This window comes from Narcine bancroftii, chromosome 3 (assembly GCF_036971445.1).
Source record: "Narcine bancroftii isolate sNarBan1 chromosome 3, sNarBan1.hap1, whole genome shotgun sequence".
NCBI classification, from domain to species: domain Eukaryota; kingdom Metazoa; phylum Chordata; class Chondrichthyes; order Torpediniformes; family Narcinidae; genus Narcine; species Narcine bancroftii.
The window spans coordinates 357,222,139-357,239,783 of NC_091471.1; the positions used below are offsets into that span (position 1 = coordinate 357,222,139).

The 17,645-nt window shown below is 40.2% G+C and overlaps 1 long non-coding RNA gene across 1 annotated transcript in view; it reads right to left on the minus strand.

Annotated features, from left to right (window-relative positions):
* LOC138756624 (uncharacterized) overlaps positions 1–17,420 on the minus strand; it is a 37,797-nt gene extending 20,377 nt beyond the window's left edge. The window contains exons 1-3 of the long non-coding RNA XR_011353199.1: positions 17,326–17,420; positions 1,987–2,126; positions 342–406 (exon numbers count right to left, since the gene is read on the minus strand). This is a non-coding gene — a long non-coding RNA (uncharacterized lncRNA). The remainder of the gene's footprint in view (positions 1–341; positions 407–1,986; positions 2,127–17,325) is intronic.
* Between the last annotated feature and the right edge of the window lie 225 nt (positions 17,421–17,645).

The window sequence follows — 17,645 nt, forward strand, 5'->3', positions numbered from 1 at the left end:
AATTTCTGCAGATTTGTGGTGGAAAGTATGTTGACGGACTGCACCACAATATGGGGACACCAATACCCCTGAACATAGGAGGTCAGAGGAGATTAAGGGATGATATGATTGAGGTATAAAAAAACTGTGAGGTGATAAAGTTAAAGTTGACTGCTGGAAACTGTTTACCTTTAATAAGGTAAGAATAAGTTATTATTCTCCTCTAATAACTAAAGGACATAGATTTAGGGTAAAGGAGTAAAAGAATCAGAGGGAATATGAGGGAAACCTTTTTTGAACCAGAGAGCGGTGAGCACTTGAAACACACTGCCTGAGAGAATGGTAGAAGCAGAGTCACTGACCGCATTTAAGAAGGGTCAAGATGATCACATGAAGTGTCTCAGGATCAAAGGCCTCAGATCAGCTGCTGGAAGACAGGATTAATACAGATGTGAGCCAATTGGCCAGGTGGCCAGACAGTATAACAGTAACAAACGCACTTCCCTCTACATCCTTCATCTATCCAGTGTAATTCGGTTCTCATCTTTTGGATCAGACCTTAAATGATGGTCCTGCCTGCTCTCTCAGGTGGATTTGAAGCATTCCTGGTCACCAGTTTAAAGAGCAGAGAATTATTGCCAATATCTCAACTGGACAAACTTGACAGGTCATGTTTTGGCCACGACTCGCATAGCAGTTAGTGCAACGCTGCTACAGCGCCAACGACCTGCATTCAAATATGGCGTTGTCTGTAAGGAGTTTGTACGTATTCGTCACAACCTGCGTGGGTTTTCTCTGGATGCTCCAGTTTCCGTGCATCCTCCAAAATGTATGGGTTGGTAGATTAATTGGGTGTAATTGGGCGGTGCAGGTTTCATGGGCTGGAAGGGCCTTTTAGCATGCTCTATCATTCAAATGTAAATTTAAAATAATTACGTCCACTCAATAACACTAGAGTGAAATTGTGACCTTCATAGACAAGTGCTTGTATTGAGAATGGATTCTGACTGAACTTTACTCCCCAAATGGCATCTAACATCAAGCCATGTTGTCAATAATATATTTAAAAGTTATCACTGTGGAATTGTCTTGGCTGTCTTTTAAACATTTTGTGTTCCTGTATGTGTACATTTATAATGTAAATTTAATTTAAATGTATAATTTACATTGTTATGCAGTTCAGAAGTATGCCTGAAGCAGCCTCAGTGCAGAAATTAAGCAGCGCTGTTTCACTATTAATTTAAAATAAAAGCCATAATTAGGGAAATTTGAAAAGTTCGGAACATTTTTTGGGGATTTTAAAGAATGTTTCCAGGATTCCACAGAAACCAACTGACAGAAATTCAAACAGTAAAAATTTTGCAATGTGAACTTAAAAGGGGATTCCCAAGACTATGCCTCAAGTTTCATTTAAATGGAAAAGACAAGCAGTTGCTTTGATATTTATAAGTGAGAACTAATATCACCTGATAGGAGGGAAAATCTGTTTATTTGACGCAGCTGCTATGATTTAGAATTCACCACTTGAAAAGTTGATGAGTCCAGATTCAATAATATGTTTCAAGCAGGAGCATTTAAACATTGTTAAGTAATTCAGTTAGTCCATCTCAAAGAATTTGTTCTCTCTGAGGAATTGAAGGTGGACCTTGGCTGAGCATTGCTGAGAGTTCCCAAAGGCTCAACGGAGTACATTAACTCACAGAGTGGAAAAGAGGCAATAACTGATCCGCCGGAAGAACTCGGTGGGTCAAGCAGCATCAATGGGAGGAAAGGGAAGCGTTGAGTTTCAGGAAGAAACCCTTCACCAAGGTGATAAAGTATTAGACCAAGGTACTCCCTGCTCCCTTGGGTACATTTAAAGAATTTCTTCTCACTAGTTTGAAGAAGAAAGAGTCTTGCCAATACCGGGGGTTAATTGAGTGTAAATTGGGCGGCACGGACCCGTAGGCTGAATTGGCCTGTTGCCATGCTGTAGGCCTAAAAAATTTTTTAAATTAAAAATCTTACCTGGGCAAAGCTTCTGGCCTGAAACGTTGACTGTTTACTTCTCTCCTTGGATGCTGCCCGATCTGCGGAGCCCCTCTGGCTCCTCATTATTTGCTTATCTGATTCCAGAATCGAATCTCCAGTTCCTGTGTTTCTCCGACCTGGACAAATTTGGCAAAGGTTGAAATCTCGATGAAGGTTCTCAATTGAAATGCTGACAGTTCTCTTCCTTCACTCCTTCCCCAACACATTGTTTATTGCCTCCAATCCCAGTCTTTTAAGTCTCCAGTGGGAAGACCCATACACTTGGAGCCATTTTGAGTATATTTCACAGCACCTCTGAATTGAGCATTCATTTGTGACCGATGGAAGACAAATTTCTGCCTGGGAAGCATGCAATTCTGGGAATCACAATTTCAGAAGAACATCAAGGAATGAGGTTCCCAAAGATGTAGCACAATGGTCAGAGGAATGAATTACCTGGAGAGTCCAAAGAAGTTGGGATCGTGCTCATTAGAACAAAAAAAAAGGATTTGGGGAAATTCGGCAGATGCAAAGATGGTGAATTTTTACAGAGTTTATTTGGTTCCTTTGGCACGAGAATCATTAACCAAAGGGAACAGATTTCCAAAACAGACCGAGCAAAGAGCTGCTGGGGTCGGGTAGGGTACACAAAAGTGCAGAAGGAACTCAGCAGTTCATGCATCTGTACTGATATGGTTTCCTCCATTGTAGAGCCCCTACCAGTTACGGTATATATGAGGCTTGCTCGCTCACTAATGACTCATCCCTTGTCTCCTTCCCTTTAGCCCTGGACATAAAGCTCACGTTGCCTCCCCCTTTCCGGCAGTCCTGTACCTGGATCCGGGCCAGCCAAAGTCTTGCGTGCCTTATGACTCTGTGGTTATGGATAGAGCCTATCAGCAGCTTCTATAGAAAATAAACTACTCCTATCAGAGCGCTATCTTTCTAGTCCTCTGTTTTCTCCCCCTATCACTTCTCAGTTTTGTTCTCTCTGCTCACCCACCCATTTTCTCCTACTTGTTAGCCCATGCTCCTTTCCCTTCCCCTTCCTCCCTCCTTTCCTCTTCTCCTCCCCCTGCATTTTTAATTCAGGCATCTGTCTAATTTTCAACATTCCTGATGAAGGGCTCAGGTCTGAAACTGGTGAAACGTCGACCGGCTTTAACTTCTTATGGATGCTGCCCGATCAGCTGACTTTCTCCGGCACTTTTGTATGAGACTTAGCAAAGAGAAGGAGAAATTTCTTAATGCAGTGAGTTATGAACTGATGGGCATTGAACTAAAATGTGGATGCACCAAAATTCAATGGTGATTTTAAGAGGTAATAAGGTATTTACTTACAAAGAAAAAAAATATAAATCTAAAGGAAAAATAGCAGTAGACTGGAACTGGAGACACACAGGAGATGGCAAATGCTGTCAGTTGATGAAGGGCTCCAGCCTGAAATGCTGGCTATTCTTTTTCTCCCACTGATGTGATCGACCCACTGAGTTCCTCCTGCATATTGTGTTTAGCCGTAGGTTGGACAACACAAGCATAATGAGCTGAATGACCTAACTAGGTTGCTGAATGAGAAACAGGAGGGCATCATGATGGGCAGAGATTGGGGTCATCCTTCTGTTTTCATTTGTGGATGTCCCTGAATTAAGCTTAATATTTATTGTAAATCCCTCAAATCAAGGTTAGAGAATGGTAGCAATGTGAGGACTAGATGCCGTTTATTTTAGCTTATAGGTAGAATGTGCAAGCCCATTGTTCATGGAACAAGTGATTGATTCAGTGATGTCAGTTAGGTTCTCCTTTTTATTAAAGTGCTTCTCTGATCTAGAGTGATTTCCTGTTTGGGTTAATGTCACAAACTGAAACTGAAATGAGTAATATTCTTTTGAAACTAAAGATTACCAGGGTAGCCCAAACTTCATCTAATCTTTAACCACAGGAAGGTACAAAATGGAGACAGGGCTCAGTTCCTTTTAAAGCAAGTCCAAATTTAATATTTTATTGTGACAGAGGTGAGTGAGAAGATTAAAGTATCATGTGAGCATGGATATTTCACCACAGCAGAGTGTTGTTAAAACATTCGAAAAAGAATTTGACTCAAAGTTAACTTAATGTGATCACGTTACAAGTTGGCTTTGCATTTTTAGCAGGTATCTCTACATTACTCTAGACTTCCCATAGCTTTATGAGTGTTTGGGCAAAGCCAAATTTATTTCTCATTTCTAATTTAGCTTGGAATTAAATAATTTACCAAGCAATTTCAGAGGGTGATGAACAAAGAAGAGAGCTCATTGAGCAGTGCTCCACAAGAGCAAGCACTTTCACCTACAATGTCTGCAAAACTTGATACCAAAGCAAACTAAATGCCTCCTGCCTGCCCTCAATTCCCTGCATATTTAGGCATCTATCTGTGGTGATACGACAACCAGCCGACTTCAGGGGGCAATCTCTGTACCTGCAGGAAAACCACCTAAGGGCTGACTCCACTTGGCCAGCTGACAATCAGTCGACCTGAATAGACCCACTAGGGGGCTGACTCTACCTGGCCAATGCCTGCCCTGTTAATCAGCTGACCCGAATATAGACCTGAGCCGGCTGGCCCCTCCTGAGCCAGTCACACGGGAGCCACCGAAGCATGAACTGGTGTTCAGACTTTTATCTGAATAAAGCCTGTTGTCCAGTCTTTTGAGTTTTGTGCTGGCTCGCTGCTACCTCAGCGCACCACACTATCTAAAAGCCTCTTAAAAGCTACCTTCATAATTCCCATTATGACCAATGGCATTGCTGCTCCACAACCATTGGCGCGGCTGGACAAGCGACTTAACCTCTGCACTGCAGTACCTACAATCAATGTCTAGGAATGAAAAACAACAACCCATTTTAAACATGTTGCTTGCACAATTAAAACAAGCAGATTATCTGCCAACACCAGAGGTAGAATTTGGACAATGTTGCCTGCTACCCCTGCAGGATTGGTTAATTCTCCAAACTCTAGGATGAAATAATACTGATAACCAGCCAATAAAAGAGCTGACATTAAGGGGCTGAGGATCTGTCAGAAAATCCCCTGAGTGACATTCAAATCTGAAGCAACTGTACAGAGTTTTCTTTCCACTTATTCAGCAAAGGTTACAAACTCAAAGTACAAGCATCACTGACAGATAAGATCTTGCTTTTCCTGTAAATTTTGTGACATTTTCCCCATCTTGATCCTTTTGATAATAATCTGAACTTATTCAGGCTGCATCTTCAAGAAAGAAATAGACCAATAAAAGTGAAGAACCTATCCAGTCTGCAGATGCCCATTTAATAAGGGCAGGGTCAGCGCCAGAACAAGTCTCAGTGGGGGGGCATTAGGGTAACTGCGGGGTGGGGGGGGGACAATCTGATGCTCAGTGGCGGGGGGGCCTATCTGAACCTCCTTGCAGAACAGCGTCACCGCCATCCCTCCGACTAACGGGCAAAAATGTTGCTTATATTGCATGGAGAGTAGTGATGCTAAATGCGAGTGACACTTGATGCACACAAGTGAAACTAGTAATGGGGATGGAGGGGTTACAATACCTCATTTGGGGGGGGTCAAAGGCCACGAGCGGGTGGGGTGGGTCACAATACCTCATGGGGGGGGGGGGGAAATGCCTGCCCTTGGCACCGACCATAAATAAATGTATGCCGTTGCTTCACTCAGCTGCAGCCAATTAACCTTGTTATCAATGACCACATCTATTGTTAGAACACACTTTTGGTATAAAAGGCAATGTTTCTACTTGTGATGCTTCCTGTGATCCTTAATATAGCATGTTTTATGTTTAAAATTAATGAAAATGATGAATAATCCACACTGACAGTTGGTCATTCCACATTGCTATCAGACACACCTAATTACTTTAAAACTAAACCCCAAAGGAGTTTAGCCAAAGTTTAGTTTATTGTTACATACAGTAGATTGAGATAAAGAGAGAATCTTAATTTTGCTTGCCATCCAAACACCGCAAAACTAAAGTCACCACTCTGGCACCATTGTGGATTTAAGGATTCACAGAAAATATGGTGAACGCAAAGTAACAAAGTAAATTACAGAAGCCTGAAGACCAACACCTTTAGGTTCAAGAGCAGCTTCTTTCCCACAGCAAATCAGGCACTTCAATCTCCTCTTGTTGCACTAATCGTGGACTGGTCTAACATCACAAGGACCATCTGCACCATTATTACGCCACTTTTTTCTTCCACTGTGATAACTGGATATTTATTTTCCATCTGCATTTTGAACTTATCACATATTTTCAATTTAATTTGATTTATATTTCTGTAACTTTTCAGGATTGGCACTTGTTGTCAGAACTGGTGAAACATTTCCATTATTTTCAGATTTTATTTGTAACATTTTTAGTTTTAGTTGAACAAAATGTTTGAACAGCTACAGTAACTGAGGATAGCTTTAAACTAACATTGTTAAAGAACCCAAAGACAAGGGGAGAATATATTTTGGTGAGTAAATTCCAGAGGGTTGTTAACTTGGCCTGTGACCATAGGCACCAGATTTCACTCCATCGAGAACATCTACATGAGGTGGTGTCTTAAAAAAGCAGCCTCTATCCTCAAAGCCCTCTTCACTCTGCTACCATTGGAAAAAGGTACAGGAGCCTAAAGATGAGCACTCAACAGCACAAGGACAGCTTCTTCCCCACTGCCATCAGATTCCTGAATAATCAATGAGCCAAAGACACTGTCTTTTTGTGCATTATTATTCTTTTTTATAGTAATGTTGTAAGATGGTTATAATATGAATATTAGCCCTTCCTCCAGTTAAGCATTTTACCATTTCATCTATTCCTATCCTTGTCCATAGCTATGCTATGGGAGATGAGTCACTGTCACCGAGATGCCCCCCCCCCCCACCGAGAGGTCTGTTCCTTGCACCAGTGAGGGTAAGACTAGTATGATATGGCAGATGAATTGGCACAGGAGGAAGGGGTTCAGATTTCTGTATCATTGGGATCTCTTCTGTTACACCTGAATATCCTGGTAGAGAGTTTGCTCTATTGGGAGAAATCTTGGGATGACTACCCTTGAGGCCCTGTCTTTCAGCTTCCTGCCTAGCTCCCTGTATTCTTTCATCAGGACCCCATCCCCTTTCCTGCTAATTTTGTTGATATGTACCTCAACTTCTGGCTGCTCACGCTCCTTTTTCAGGATGCCATGGACCCGGACAGAGATATCCCTGACCCTACCACCTGGGAGGCAACAAACTATCCAGGTGTCTCTTTCATGTCCATAGAATCTCCTGTCTGTCCCTCTAACTATTGAAATCCCCCATCACTACGGTTCTCTATTTCTCCCTCCTTCCCTTCTGAGTCGCAGGGCCAGGCTCAGTGCCAGAGACCCAGTCACTGTGATTTTGCCCTGGTTGGAAGAATCAAATTAACAAGTTCAGAAGAAGTTAACTCACAGGAGAAAGATGCTATTGGGACTAATTGAATAGCCTTGAGAATTTCAATGTGAGCCTGGTGTACCTTGAACTCATTTCCCGCACCATTTATTTCCAAAATATTTTGCAAATGTTGTCCTACACCTTGACTAATTATTGAATTGCAGTCGCATTGACAAAAGACTCTCACTCTTTCTGAGGCGCTGGCTTCCATATATTCAGAGTAAATGGAGTCACAGGAAAGTTGAAAATTCTGTGAAAGGACATCATGATGGCTGGAGGCAAATTCAATAAACATGGGAAAACCCCATAGGATGTGAAAGAGAATGACGGTTAGCTCACAACTAGAAAGGAACTGAAACTGGTCTTTTTCCGAGACACTGTAAATGCATATATAGTGGGAGAGAATTATAAAAAGAGAACTTTCTCGTCTCTGCTGAAGAATCAGCTGTTGTTGGTTATTCCATTAAAATGACGCAGTTTCAAGATCTTTTTTGTTAAGTTGTAAGTTGGATTATCCATACTTCCTAACCTAGGCAGTCTGAGTGGTCAGCAAGTTTACCCTGAGTGTGTTAGCCACAGAAAGCAAGAAAGCCCCTGCTTTGACCTGCGACTGTGCTCAGTAAGTTGCCTTCAGAGTCGGCAGCTGGGATATTCCAGCTGATCTTGTGCAAGAAGGAAAATCAGCTGTTTTCCTCATGTAACAAATAGAACACTGTTGAGCTCTACTTGTGTCCGCCTCTCAGCATGTGTGAATATGGCCTTGGCTCTCTCATGCCCTTTAGATTAGTTCTTTCCTGAGAAAACTGAAGCAGGCAAAGCTACTGGCTACCATTATGTGATCCTTCTACAGAAGCTCTATTGAGAGCGTCCTAGCCAGCTGCATCACAGTATGTATAGTTGTTGCAGAGAAATGGATCGGAGGTCAATCCACAGGACCATAAGAGTGGCAGAGAGAATCACTAGAGTCTCCCTCCCCCCCAACAATGTTGTCTGAAGTAGGCATGCAAAACCTTTGAGGAACTGTTCAACCCTGCACACACCATCTTTCAGCTGCTCCCATTGGGAGTATCAGAGCTAGTACCACAAGGTTGAGGAACAGTTTCTTCCCTCAGGCCGTGAGAATGCTGACCATCTGAGACTCTCATAGTAATGAAAAAATATTTATTTGTATATATGAATACTTGTCCTGTTTATGTGTTATTTGTATGTGTGTTATGTCTGGTTGTGTGTCTTCATGTTTTCCACCAAGGATCGGAGAATGCTGTTTCATTAGGTTGTACTTGTGCAATCAGGTGACAATAAACATGACTTGACTTGATTTAAACTCTCACTCGAATAATGATGAATCTGAGTTTATTGTCATATACATTGTACAATATATATGTGGACTAAAATTCCCGCTTGCTATAGCAAACAGGTACTTTGTATAAAAGAAGCAACAATAATAATATGAGTTAAATTAAAGTTGGCACACTTTCCACAGTCAACTTGTGCAAGTTTGACAGATAATTCAACCAGACTTCTTAGAAAGAAGAGGTATTGGTAGATCTTCATGACTGCCTCCATGTGCTGACTCCAGATCTTCTCATACACGGACTCCAAGAAACTTGGAAGGTTTTCTCCTCTCCACCACTGTTCCATCGACGCAGACAGGTGCATGCTCTCTTGGTCTCCCCTTCCTGAAAGCAACAAGTTCCTTAGTCTTGGTGACGTTGAGAGCAAGATTGTTGTTCTGGCACCATCCAACTGGGTTCTTGATCTCCATCCTGTATTCTGACTAATCTACAGTGGTGTTTTCTACAAATTTATAGATTGCAATGGAGGAAACTAACTGTCATAAGTGTACAGGGAATCGAGCAAGGGAGTAAACACACAGAATTGGGGTGTCCTGTGTTGACAGTGAAAAGGAGGTGATGTTGCTGATCTGCACTGCCGACAAAGAAGTTGGTGATCCAGTTGCAGAGGGACTTGGTACGATCGTTTTGAACACTGAGCTGTTGTCAGTGACAAACAGGCTCACAGAGGTGTTCTTGTGGTCCAGGTAATCTATCACAGAATGGAGGTCCAGGTTAATTGAAGTAGGTCCAGGTCCTTCCTGAGAGAGGACCTTGATATGCTCCATAATCCACCCCTCAGAGCACTTTGTCATGGTAGATGACAGTGATCATTTGTTCTTCTTGGGGCACTGTTAATATGGATGTTATTTTAAAACAGGTAGGGACCTGTGACTATTGTAATGAGAAGTGGCCTGTTTCCACTCCGTAAATGGTTATATGGTTATACGGTTAAGTTGAAAATGTCCACAAAAACTCCAGCCAGTTGATTCATATAGGATTTAAGGTCATGGCAGAGTAGACCATCTGGGACAGATTTCTCAAAGATTCACTTTCCTGAAGGTTCTTTTCTTGTCAGCTGCAGCAATGGGAGCACCAAGGAGCTCGGCGCTGAGAGGGGATCACAAGAGCCCATTATATTAGGAAGAATTAATACTAGAAAAATGAATATTTTTCCTCGTATACAATATTTATTTCAATCAATTCCTTATTGTTTACAAAAAAGATTTTTTAAGGATTTATATAAAATAATTAGGGATTTTTTGTGGAAAGGAAAATTTCCTAGGGTGGCGTTGAAAAAATTGATGTGGGATTTTCAATTTGGAGGGTTACGGCTACCTAACTTTCAATTTTATTATGAAGCAGCTCAATTTAGATTTCTTAGCACATTAATGGCCACACAAGATACGCCTAGTTGGGCACAGATAGAATTGGCAGTTATTTCTGAAAAATTTTCGAATGAATTTTTATTTCGATGGAATAAAAATTTGTTATGAACTTATGATGTACCAATATTGAAACATTTAATGAATATATGGACAAGTAAATTACATAAAATGGGATTGAAAAATAAGTTGTCGGGAAGATTACCATTATATAATAATCAACTTGTTCCTTTCACGGTATCTAATACTATTTTGAAACAATGGGAGGAGAAAGGAATACATAATTTATCCGACTGTTTTTTAGAAGGTCATTTTTGTTCTTTTGTAGAATTGCAAAAGAGACTTGATATAAGTGGTTATTCTATATTTGTGTATTATCAGTTAAGATCTTTTGTAAAACAGGTATGCGGTCGTCAAATGAATTTACTGTCTGAAACTGATTTTGAGAAATATGTGCTCTCATTTCCAAAAAAGGGTTATATATCAGGTTTGTATCGTATTTTGTTGGAAAGTGAAAGTAAAATAGATTGGGATAAAAATAAAATGAAATGGGAAAAAGATTTAAGTTTAACAATAACTGAAGAAGATTGGTCTGAAATCTGCCGTAATAGTGTTCGAAAATTGATTAATGCTAGATTGGCGATGATTAATTATAGTTTTATACATCAATTATATTTAACACCCAAAAAATTTAAAAAATTTGGTTTTAGTAAGTCAGATCTTTGTTTTCGTTGTGATCAGGTTTCTGGTACATTTTTACATGGTGTTTGGTTGTGTGATCGGTTACAACAATTTTGGAAAGGTATTCAATCTGTATTTAATAATCTATATAATCTTCATATTGTACTAGACCCTGATATATTTTTATTAGGGAATATGCAACCGTTGATTGATTTAGAATTAGATAATTACCAGATTTCTTTTATTTACTTAGCGCTGGCAGTGGCCAAGAAATGTATAGTGATTACTTGGAAGAATAGAAATGTATTGTCTTTAGATAGGTGATATTTAGAGATGAAGTTTTGTTTGGTTATGGAAAGAATATCTTTTTCTATACAAGATAAGATGTCTTTTTGAGTTAAAGTTGACCCCATTCATTGATTATATACAATTTAAATAAGTTTGAATTAATCATTTTTTTTCTTTAAAAAACTTTTTTTATATATTTTTTCTATATATATATATGTTTTCTTTTTTTTCTTTTTTTTTAGTTTTTTTTATTATTAGCTGGTTTTTTTTTCATTTAAGTTCTTTTTGTTTTTGTTTTTTCATATATTATATGATAAAAACTTTTTGGATTAATAATTAATACTTAATTAATATTTTTTTGGTTTTTTTATATATATCGATTTTTTTTTTAAAGATATATATATATATTTTTTTATTATACTAATAGTATTAATTCTTCACTCTTTATCGTGGGGGTGGGGAGGCAGGGGTTTAGGGGTTAAAAATAGTTTTTTTTTTGTCTTAGTTTTTAGTTGTTAGGGGGAGATGCCGAGATTGGTATTGTATTAACTATGTTACTTTGTACTTGTATTACTTTATTTTGTATTTTTTCTGTACGTGAATTACTTACTTTCTTCATATGTTAAAATTAATAAATAAAGTTTCGAAAAAAAAACAAGAGCCCATTATTGTTTTCATTTTGAAATGAGTATTGAAGACATTGAGCTCCTCTAGAAGGGATGTATTTCAGTTAATGATACAACTTTGTTCATCTTGTAGTATGTAATGGCATGCAGGTTTTGCCACAGCATGAGTCTGAGACTCCGGCGTGTGTATTTTCATTGGTAGTGATCGTTCAGAGGCTGTACCTGGCCTTCTATATATTTCTGAATCTCCTGATCTGAATGCCATTGTTCTGGTCTTCAACAGTTTGGTTCAACAGATCTCTTGGTTTATCCATGGGTTCTGGTTAGGATGCAACTAGGACCATAAGAGTGGCAGAGAGGATTACTGGAGTCTCACCCCCCCACCCCCCACCATCGATGTTATATAACAGGACAAGCAAAATGGACCCCTTCCACCCTACACACAGCATCATTCAGTTGCTCACATCGGGGAAGAGATACAGGAGTATCTGAGCCAGCACCACCAGGCTGAGGAACAGCTTCTTCCAAGGGCTGTGAGACTGACCAATCAAAGGAACTGCTCACACTAACCACCATAATTCTCATATTCACGAAACAATATTTATTTACATATTTTAATGGATGAAATACTTGTCCTGCATATGTACTGTTTGTCTGTATGTGAGTTATGTCTGGTTGTGTGCCTGCGTGTTTTGCGTCAAGGACCAGAGAACGCCGTTTCATCAGGGTGTACTTGTACAATCAGGTGATAGTAAAGTTGATTTGACTTGAATTGACTAACTTGAACCAGATAGTCATAGGAAGAACACATTTGTCCACGCAGTTTCTGATAAAGTCAATAACCACTGTAGCCGAGACCTTGATCATGGCCCAGTCCACCGACTCCAGACAGTCACAGAGCTGCTCTTCTACCTCCCCAGACCATCTCCATACAATCTTCACTGTCAATTCCATACTAGGCATTGCTGCTCAGTAAGAGAGCAAGTAGATAAGAGATTTCTGATTCTCATAAGGGTTGAATTATTTCCCAATTTTAATAATATGCAGATCACTAACATTTTTTTTAACTCTAATCTGTTATCAGATCTACAGATTATTGATGCTGAATTAGTTTGTTTCTTTCCCTAGATGGCAGTTCGAGGAAGACTAGGCAACTTTGTCACATTGCTCAAATGCCTCTGGGTGCCTTTGATGGCAGTGATGTTACCACTACCGCAAACATCCAACATGTGAGTTTACACCATCGTTTTGCACTTCCATGCTCAAGGGCAATTCTCCACGTTAGATCCGCCATCCCTAATTGTAACAATATTTCTTGCTGAGAAATTTAACAAGAAATTTTAGTCATTTTATGGCAAGAGGGAGCAGGAACTGTGATGAGAATGTTTGAGGTTGCAATGCATCTTCATGCCGCTTCTGGAACCTTTCAGTAGAACTGATGGGATCGATTGAAATAATGAAAAATGATGTAACGTATCAATGGTTTAATTTTTCATCATAATTATATCATTAACTGAGGGTTATAGTGTTGAAGAATGGTGTTACAAATTGAAAAGGCTGTCAAACATTCACTCAGCTTTGTAGAAAGGACATTGTATGAACCTATGCCATTGCTATACAGACACAGCCAGAGGTCATGTGTTTTCTATCTTTAGTGAAGGATGTTCTTTATATAGTGAAGTGAAACATGATAGGTTGTAAACACACCGAAATACTTGAGGAACTCAGCTGGTCACTTGTGAATCTGCAGTGGTCATCTACTGCATCCAGTGCTCCCGCTGTGGTATCCTCTACATCAGAGGGACTGGACGCAGACTGGAAGATCCATTTCTATTCTCCATCCCTTGCTGACATGTCGGTCCACGGCCTTGTGCACTGTCAGACTGAGACAACCTATAAATTGGAGGAACAATTCCTCATCTTCAGACTGGGCACCTTCTAACCAGATGGCATTAATATCAATTTTTGTTAAAAACCCCCACACCCTTCTTAACTTCATCCCCCCACCCTGTCATCTCTGCTTTCCCTGTCTCTGTTCACCCAGACATGATAAATTCTCACCTAGTCCCTTATCATATCCAATTAGCACCTTTGTTGGTCTGGATTCCTCCCCTAATGTTTGAATTCTGAGATTTCCTGTTTCTGTCTTTATGATTTTTCCTTGAAGAAAGGCTCAGGCCCAAAACGTCGGCAATATACCTTTGTCCCCTACGGATGCTGAAAAGACCAGCTGAGTTCCTCCAGCATTTCAGTGTGTTTACTGTTCTGTATATAGCTCCTACTCGCTTATTTGCCTTTGCAAGTAGCAACATTAAGGAATCTTCTCCTTTAGTTGGAAGTGTTAGACTATTAAATATCCTTATTAGAAAGTGGCATGCAGATGTATAAAGTAACACAAAATGCAAATTGGATGTTTGGCCTTCATCGGAAGGAGTTGGAGAATAAAAGCAGGCAATTGATGAGACCTCACCAAGAGAACTAGGTGCCGCTTTGGTCTCATTATTGAGGAAGGAAACCACTACTGGATACAGAGCAGATAAAATCCATTAGATTGATTACTGGGTTGAAAGGATTTTCTATGATTAAGTAGAACATGCCCTAATACTTCCTGGATTTTGGAATCAGGAGTGATCTCATTGAAAAACACAGGTTTCAGAATTGTTTTACAAACCCGTTACTCTAAGACATTTTTCCTGGTGGGAGAGTGCAAAACAGCATTTTAAGGATTAGGTGAGGAAGAATTTCTCCTCTTGTAGTTGCTAATCATTGAAATTCTCTGCTTCTGGATTCTGGTGGATAAACACATTCAAGGTGCAGACGTTGGGTGAACTAGGGGTCATGAGGAACAGACAAGAAATGAAGCCAAAAGCACATCATCAATTATCTGATTCAGTAGTGTGCCAGGATAAGGAGAGGGATGGAGTGAGGAAAGATATCTCACAACATCACATATCCATGATGCCAGTATCTTTCATCAAAACAAACCTTTAGAACTTCATTAGTATTGATTAAGTATAATGTAATTATCATTTCAGTAAGAAAAATCAATAACCAAATTAAATTCAAATTGCCCCATGTGACTTTGTGAAACAGTTTAAAGCCAGTAATCAAATTCTGTTTGGACTTGGATTGCACACACAGACACACACACAGACACACACACAGACACACACACAGAGACACACACAGAGACACACACAGAGACACACACAGAGACACACACAGAGACACACACAGAGACACACACAGAGACACACACAGACACAGACACAGACACAGACACACACACACAGACACAGACACAGACACACAGACACAGACACACACACACAGAGACACACACACACAGAGACACACACACACAGAGACACACACACACAGAGACACACACACACAGAGACACACACACACAGACACACACACACACAGACACACACACACAGACACACACACACACAGACACACACACACAATCATTCATTTCAGAACAGAAAAAAAATGAATAGGATGATTATATTTTACAATTGTATCTTTGAATTTTATATATTTGAGAGTGAGATCTATAATTTAGATTTGAGTTAAATTTTCATTGACTGAATTCTAATTACCTTAAAGATGCTGTGGTTATTTAGCTTGCATTATAAAGTCTTCAAAGATCTATGTTTCCCAAGATCATACTTTTTTATTTAAAAAGTAAACTTTCTTCATAAAAATATATAGTACAAGAGATACAAAGAAACATGCATTGCTTTCTTTAGATTCATAGTTTTGCTCAATCTATACATTGAGGGTGTTATCAATTCTATACATTTGCAGTGTGAGCACATTCTGTATTCAGAGCACCATGTGGGCCATCTGGCCAATACAAAACCCTGAGTGTTTGAAGCCTTTTAAAGTCACAAGAAATGATCCCGACTTTCCATGCATGCTGCCGGGCCTGCGGAATCCCTCCTGTCTTTTCTTGTTGGCCCTTCAATATCTCTTGGCAGATGTCTTTGCATTGGCTACACCAAGCTTCATTACATCCCTCAGCAAATCCTCCTTCAGCCTGGAATATGCTATTCAGCACCATTCCCTTTCAAACATCTTGGACTGGAAGAGGTTTTACAGGGCGACTCTGTGTAAAAGTTAATGCAACGCTATTACAGTGCCAGAGCTGTCTGTAAGGAGTTTGTACATTCTCTTCATGTCATGTCTCCCACCATTCAAAATGTACGGGGGTTGTAGGTTTGTAGGTTAATTGGGGTATTTGGATGGCAGAGGCTTGTGGAAAGAAGGGCTTTTATCATGTTGTATGTTTAAATTTAAATTTTAAAACGTAATTTATATCCCTATCTCACCCTGTTTATACAAATGCCATGCTAACAGCAGGAAATAAAACTTTATCACCTGGTCTGCCTTAACTAATCTTCATATAGGATTTGTATCACTCCTCTCTGGCTGCATCATGGTCTGGTATGGTGACACCAATACCCCTGAGCATTAAGTCCTGCAAAAGGTAGTGGACGCAGCCCAGGACATGACAGGCAAAACATCTACAGGGAATGCTGCCATCAGAGAGCAGCAGCAATAATCAAGGATCCACACCACCCAGCTCTGTTCTCGCTGCAAAGAGGTGCCATAAGACTCACACCGCCAGGATCAGGGACAGCTGCACTTCAGATTCCTCCACACCAAACTCAATCAGAGACTCATTTAAAGTCTCTTACTTTTGCACTTTATTGATTTTCTTTCTCTCTGTATGGTGTATTCAGTTTGTTTTCATGTCTTTATTTGTTTACATGTGCACATTGAGTATAGTTCTTGGACACTACCAATGAGTGGTTATTCTGACGGTCACAGGAAAAAGAAGCTCAGGGTTGTATGTGGTGTCGTCTATGTACTCTGACAATAAATCTGAAATCCTCCCTCCGACTTTACTTTTCAAATTGACAACCTTCCACAAATACCACGATTCTGAAGATGGGTCCCTGATACAAATCAATGACCGGTTTTTCTATACCCAGATTCTGATTGATTTCTTAACAACATTTTAGCTTTTGTTTTAGGTTACAGCAGGTTCGATCTGTTAGCAACCTTGTGTCTCTGAACCTTCAGTGCATTTTCATTTTTCTATGCAAATTTGAGCACCAGACATTCGAACGCAGTTGGTTTGCATCTTTCATTCATCCATCTAAGAAGATATCTTTAACTTCCAATGCAGATCTCTCACTCTGGACAAATCTTATGATGACTCCCGAGTTGCCTGAACTCACTGATTTGCCTGCCCTTGAAGTACACTGCTCCTTACAACATAATGCTCTAAAGGGCAGCAGCTCAGTATGCAACATTGATTTCTGTTTTTGTTTAGCTCCACCCCATTTTTCCCTATATTTTCATTCCTCTAGCTCTCTCTCTCTCTCACACACACACACACACACACACACACACACACACACACACACACACACACACACACACACACACACACACACACACACACACACACACACTCTCCCTCTCTGTCTCTCTCTCTAGACCCTTATATAGAATAAAAAAATGTGACTGTAAAGGCAGAGATTCTTCACTCTCCTGTCGCTACCCCTACCTACCTTCATAAATGCTCTGGGAGCGGCTCCAAGCTGCCAACTCCGATCCTTCCAGGGGGCAGACACAGCGGTGGGGTGGAGCACTCCGCTTCACTTCCTAAATGCACAGCCACTGCAAGTGACTGGCTTGGGGCGGACTGATGATGTTGTGATGATGCTGTCAGCCTGCGACCCAGGACCTAGTTGGCCCTGTCATATTTCCACCTTGAAGGCGAAGGTGCCCAGGAGCAAACAGAGGAAGACGCTGTTGGGCAGGAGTTGATCACATTGGGTAGGCTAGATTTTTTTTAACTGAGATTCGGTCGGGCAGAAAAATGATCAAT